This window comes from Peromyscus maniculatus, chromosome 3 (genome assembly GCF_049852395.1).
Source record: "Peromyscus maniculatus bairdii isolate BWxNUB_F1_BW_parent chromosome 3, HU_Pman_BW_mat_3.1, whole genome shotgun sequence".
In the NCBI taxonomy this organism is placed as follows: Eukaryota; Metazoa; Chordata; class Mammalia; order Rodentia; family Cricetidae; genus Peromyscus; species Peromyscus maniculatus.
In genome coordinates, this window is record NC_134854.1 from 61,531,838 (window position 1) to 61,538,341 (window position 6,504).

The 6,504-nt window shown below is 43.8% G+C and overlaps 1 pseudogene; it reads left to right on the plus strand.

Moving 5' to 3' along the window:
• Positions 1–958: 958 nt before the first annotated feature.
• Positions 959–1,334, plus strand: LOC102927315 (small ribosomal subunit protein uS8 pseudogene; annotated as a pseudogene).
• The last annotated feature ends 5,170 nt before the right edge of the window (positions 1,335–6,504 follow it).

The window sequence follows — 6,504 nt, forward strand, 5'->3', positions numbered from 1 at the left end:
TATACTCTTTATATCCACAATGCATTTAGCTAATATAGTATATACATTTAGCTCATTTAGTATATACATATTAATCATTTGATTAGTTATTAAAAATGTAGTATATTCGAGTGTGACATGGGAATTTATAGCAAAGAGAAATCAGTGTGAGAAGTGGATGATGTGGGATTTGAACCCATTACTATGGTGTGACTAGGAGGGACCAGAAAGAAAGAGAGAAATAGATGAAGACGATATATGTGGGGAATCCATGTCCACAACTGAGTCCATGGTTGGCCAGGTAACTGGATGTAGTTGAGGATCAACAGGGAAACTTATTGATAAAAAACCTCACATAAATACTTATTTCTATTGGTAATAAAAAGTGCAAATGATATGGGGAATGATATTAATCATTCATAACTAATAAGAAGATGTGTTGATAGCATGAACGGCAAGAAGCTGGAGGCAAGGGACCATTTGGAGGGAAGTCATTAATGATTTATGGGAAAAAAGTAAAAATAGACTATGTCCTTAGGGCATAACATCCCCACAGGAAAAATAATTTAAAACATAATGATCTTCTTCGGGGTTTCTTTTTTTTTGTGATAAAATGAAATAGCTGTTATAACCTGCCTCCATCTGTACTGTACAGAAAACTGCCTCGGAGCCTAAATCACACTGACACTTTACTTTGTGAACCTCATCCACTGATTTTTGGGCTGATTGTTGCCATGGGTAGTTTTGTTTTTTGAGATTGGCTGTCACTATGTATCCCTGGCTGGCCTGGAACTTGCTACTTAAACCAAATTGGCCTTGAATTCAGATCTGCCTGCCTCTGCATTCAAGTGCTGGGATTAAAGGCGTGCAACACTATGACCAGGATCATGAGAGCTTTGAAGGCTGGAGGCAGTTTCTCATAGAATACTCAGTATTCCAAACATTAAGAAAGAACCTCCGATCTTCCTGCACTGTCACCATGGTGCACATGAATGCCCTCGCTGATGCTCTCAAGAGCATCAACAGTGCTGAGAAGACAGGCAAAGGCCAGGGCCTGCTCCCAAGTCATCATTCAGTTTCTGACTGTGATGACGGAGCGTGGTTACTGGCGAGTTTGAAATCGCTGATGACCATGGAGCTAGGGAAACCCCTGTGAACCTCTCGGGCAGGTTGGCCAAGTGTGGAGTGGCAAGCCCTAGATTTGATGTGCAACTCAGAGACCTGGAAAAAGGGCAGAGCAACCTGCTCCCCTCCCGTCAGTCTGGCTTCATTGTACTGGCAACCTCCGCTGGCACCGCGCACCGTGAAGAAGCAAGAAAACACACAGAGGGAAAATCCTGGGATTCTTTTTCTAGAGATGCAAAACACATAAATAAAAAGTGTCCATGGGGCGGGTGAGGGTAAAGAAAGAACCTCCTACATGTGCTGAGACAGTCACCTGTCTCTGCTTTCCAGTATCACGGGTCCAGTGGATTGAATGCCTTCTCCCAGCCTCTGCAGGCACCCCGCCACCACCCCTCTCTCTCTCACACACACACCATAAGAATGCCCAAAGGTAATTCTTCAAGCTATGGAGGAGGGCTTGACTGGGATTTCTTGGTAGAGATAAGGAAAATTCAGGGTTAAGCATGGTGGCACATGCCTGTGGTACTAGTATTTGGGAAGTAGAGGTGGGAAAACCAGAAGTTCAAAGTCATCCTTGGCTATATAATGAGTTAGAGCCTGGACTACACGAGACCCATCTTCTAGAAAAGAAAAGAAAGAGCCCACACCACTGGACTGTAGTACTGTACCTTTGTACTGGAAACAGAAGAGAGATGTTTCGGTTTCGTCTGTGACAGCCTTGCTACGTAGCCTGGTTGTCCTTGAACTCTCGGCACTTCTGCCTTAGCTTGTGAATGCTGAGATTGGAGGCACAGGGAGAAGAAGGAATTGAGAGGGGCTAAAGGGCAGAAAGTGGAGGGATGGTTCAGCAGTGAAGAGCACTGGCTGCTCTTCCAGAGGACCAAAGCTCAGTTCCTATACCACATGGCAGCTCCCATCCCTCCGTACCTCCAGTCCCCGGGCACCTGACACCCTTTCCTGACCTCTGCAGGCACCAGGCACACAAGTGGTTCATAGGCACACATGCAAGCAAAACATTCATACACGTAAAGTAATAAATTTTTTGTTGTTGTTGTTTATGGGTTTTTTGGGGGGTTGGGTTGTTTTTTGTTTTGTTTTTGTTTGTTTGTTTTTTTGGTTTTTTTTTTTTTCGAGACAGGGTTTCTCCGTGTAGCTTTGGTGCCTGTCTTGGATCTCTCTCTGTAGACCAGGCTGGCCTCGAACTCACAGAGATCCACCTGGCTCTACCTCCTGAGTGTTGGGACTAAAGGCGTGCGTCACCACCGCCCGGCAATAAATGTTTTTTTTAATAGAGCTTAAGATGTTTCTCTGAGCCAGAATGCTCCTCTTTAAAGAGAGAGGTGAAAGATATTTTTATTCTCAGCTCTTTTTGTGTGTGCATGATTCCATTCACCAGACTTCAGTGTTAATTTTTGGGGGGACTCTGATGACCAAACAAAGGGAATCAGGGAGGCAGGCCCAGGAAATGCCGAAGGTGCTCTCCTAATGGCGCTGTCCACAGCTACGGGACTAAGTTCTCCTGCATGGCAACATGGCCAAGTGCTACTCCCCAGACAAGGAAGGAAGTAGAAAAGAGGCTGTGGAAAAGGAGGGTGTTCGTCCAGGACTGAGATTTCCCAGTGGTCCTTTAATAGCACCCAGTCTATCCAAGCTGGTCCAACCCTCCCTGCAGACCATGACCATCCACGTCAGCCGAAGGCTCGTCAGCATGACCTGATGTGCTCCTGGTCTGCAACACGGTGCTAAGATGCCAGTTCAAGAGTCTTATCCCTCTCTACATGCCCTGGCACAATTCTGTTGTCAGGGCCGTGAGAAGCTGCCTGAAGTTACCAAGGTGTTACAGGACTTGATTTGCTACGTGTAGCTTCTTGATTTCTGAGTCATTCTCTTCAAATATCTTGGCATTCTGAGGTCATGTAATCACGGCTGACTTTTTGTGATTTGCCTTTGGGCCCTTTGCTCAGGGAGGATTGAGACCACGGTACTTCCCTACAGTTCAGTTGTTGCGCTGGCCAGAATCTGGAGCATTTTCAAGTTCTTTCCTTTTCTGGTGTTTCTTGTTTTTCAGATAAAAGCATCGAGCATAGGGAAGAGGGAAAATGAGAACAGACTGAGGAAGCGACCTCAGATGGCTTAGCAATGTAGACTCGAACCTGAGGACTTGCACTAGCCTTTACTAACTGAGCCCCAGTGGGCAACTTCTGCACCACTCTTTCTTCCTTTCCAAAAATAAAGAAATTATCAGTTGTGTTCCTATTGAGCAACAATGAACAACCTTAAAAGGAAATGAAGACAGTGGTTACATTTAAAATAATTAAAGCCTTTTGAGTGATTCTGACCAAGGAAAGTGAAAGATCTGTGCACACAAAACCACAAAATAGGGGCTGAAGAGCCATCTCAGCGGTTATAAGGGCCTGTTCTTGCAGAAGACCCAGGTCCAATTCCCAGCACCCATACGGTGGGTGGACCAACTCCAGTTCCAGGAAAGCCAGTGCACTCTTCTGGCTTCCTTGAGCTCCAGCACACATGTGGTACACATATATACACTCTGGCACATATGCATACACATAAATAAATAGACACTTAAAACTCAAAATCCTAATGAAAGAAATTAGAAGAGCCTTAAATCAATGTTCAAAGTAGGAAATCTTAACATAGTTAAGGTATTAATACTGCATGAAATGATCTACAAATTTGACATTTTCCCTAAAAAAAAAAAAAAAAAAAAAAAAAAAAAAAAAAAAAACTCCAACAGCCTTCCCAGACTGTGTAGCCCAGGCCCAGGCCTGTAATGTCAACTTCCTAGGAGACTGAGATGTGAGGGTCATAAGGACACGGTCCGCCTGGGCTACACAGTCACTTCAGGGCCAACCTGGGAAAGACTTTTTATTTTTTACTTTTCTGGTTTTTCCAGACAGGGTTTCTCTTTCCTAGCTGTCCTGGAACTCACTCTGTACACACCAGGCTGGCCTCGAACTCAGAGATCCAACTGCCTCTGCCTCCTGAGTGCTAGGATTAAAGGCGTGCGCCACCACTGCCTATCCAAAGACTTTATTTGAAAAAGTAAAATAATTAAACATTTTTTTAAGAGCTAGGAATACAGTTCAAAGGTAGAATGCTTACCTAATGTGTGCAAGGCTCTGGGGAGAATCCCCAGCACTGAAAATTAGTTAATTAATTAAAATCCAACCGCGACTTTCAGAGAAACAGAAAAGCTAACCTTCAGATCCACATGGAATTATGAGGGGCTCTGAAAACTGGAGGACTCACCCTTCTCGACTTCAAAGCTCTGCTAATTGAAACACTGCACAGAGGGGAGCTGTGGAGAGATGGCTCAACAGTTAAGAGCACACTTGGCTGCCAACCACCCAGAACTCCGGTTCCAGGGGCTCTGACACCCTAACTGAGCTCCTCCACACCAGGCATGCACATGGTGTACAAACACACATGCAGGCCACCCGTGGGAAACATCTACAAACAAATAAATAAAAACAAACCTTCTTATAACTACTGTTCATTTCATCTCTATGGGTATTTTGCCTGCATATGTTTCTGTGTACCGTGTACATTCCTGGTGCCCACAGAGACAGAAGAAGAAGAAGAAAAAAAACTCACTGGAACTAGACTTATAGCCAGTTATGAACCGATATGTGGTGCTGGGAATTGAACTCAGGTTCTCTGGAAGAGGAGCAACTGCTTTTAACCACGGAGCCATCTCTCCATCCCAGAATAAATAAGTCTTAAAAAAAAAAAAAAAAAAAAAAAGTGGTGCCAGGCAGTGGTGGCACACGCCTTTAATCCCAACACTAGGGAGGCAGAAGCGGGTGGATCTCTGTGAGTTGGAGGCCAGCCTGGTCTACAGAGTGAGTTCCAGGACAATCAGAGCTACAGAGAAACCCTGTCTTGAGGGGTTGGGGGTGGGGAGTGGTAGCAGAATAAGACAGACATACAGACTGGTAGACTAAAATAGAAACCTTAGAAATAAAACTTACATCTATGACCATTTTTTTTCTTTCTGTCTTTGTTTTGAGACAGAGTCTCAGTGTATATCCCTGTCTGATCTGAAACTCTCTATGTAAACTAGGCTGACTTTGAACTCACAGAGATCTGCCTGCCTCTTCCTCCCAAAGGCTGGCATTGAAGGTGTGCAGCGCCACGCCTGTACTGTCAGTTCATTTTCTTTTTTATTTTATTTTTTTTAGTTCTTTTTTTTTAAATTGTATTATGTATACAGTGTTCTGTCTGCATGTATGCCTGCATTCTAGAAGAGAACAGCAGATCTCATTACAGATGGTTGTAAGCCACCATGTGGTTGCTGGGAATTGAACTCAGGATCTCTCCAGCCCCCAGTTCATTTTCAATAAAGGTACCAACACCAGTTAGTGAGAAAGGAGTCTTTTCAACAAATAGTGCTGGGGAGACCGAATAGCCCTCTGCCAAAGGATGAAGCTGGACTGCTAGCTGACAGGCTGTGTTTTGAATGTGGTTTAGCTCTGCCAAAATTCACACTGAGGCTTAGGTCCCTACAGTAAGGGTGATGAGCTGATGTATAGTGTAATGGTGATGAGCTGGTGGGGCCGTTAAGAGACGTGCAGTCAGGAGGCTCCACTCTCAGGAGTGGATCCATATGTTCCTTAGTGATGGTTCATTCTCTGAAGCTGGATCAGGTCTGGTGGGGCTGGGTAAGGCAGGTTGTTCTAAATGGAGTTCAACTCCCACAGCCTTTTCCTTTGCTCCTTCCTCTCATCATGCCTCCTCCCTTCCTCCCCATCCAGTCCATCCTCTTGCCGTCTGACATGGCATGATTTGGCTGCCAGATGAGCCAAAATGAAACTCCTTTCTGTATAATTTACTCAGCACCACCTATTTTTTTTTACAGCAACACACAAAAAAATTAATGTGTACATAATACATATGCATGCACATATACACACAAACTCAAAATGGAACAAACTCCTTAAAATAATAACATTGGAGAGAATCTGCCTGATATTTGATTTGGCAATGAAAACATCATGGCCATGATACCATAGGCAATGAAAAAAAAAAACATAGACTGGAATTTATCAAAATCAAGAGCCTTAGAGCATGTGCTTAGCATTAACAAGGCTCAAGTTTCAACCCCCAACACCAAAACAATAATAACAATCATAAAAAGTGTTATTATAATTTCAGGTCTGGGGTGTAACTTAATTGATAGAGTGCTTGCTTTTCATGTATAAAGCCCTGAGCTTGATCTACAGCAACACACAAACCTAATGTACATAACTGTACACAATTATATTTGTTATGGAATAATCTTTTGTACACTGTGAATACGTATCACTCTGATTGGTTTAATAAAAAGCTGAACAGCTAATAGCTAGGCAGGATTTTGGGGGCAGAGAGAATGTTGGGAAG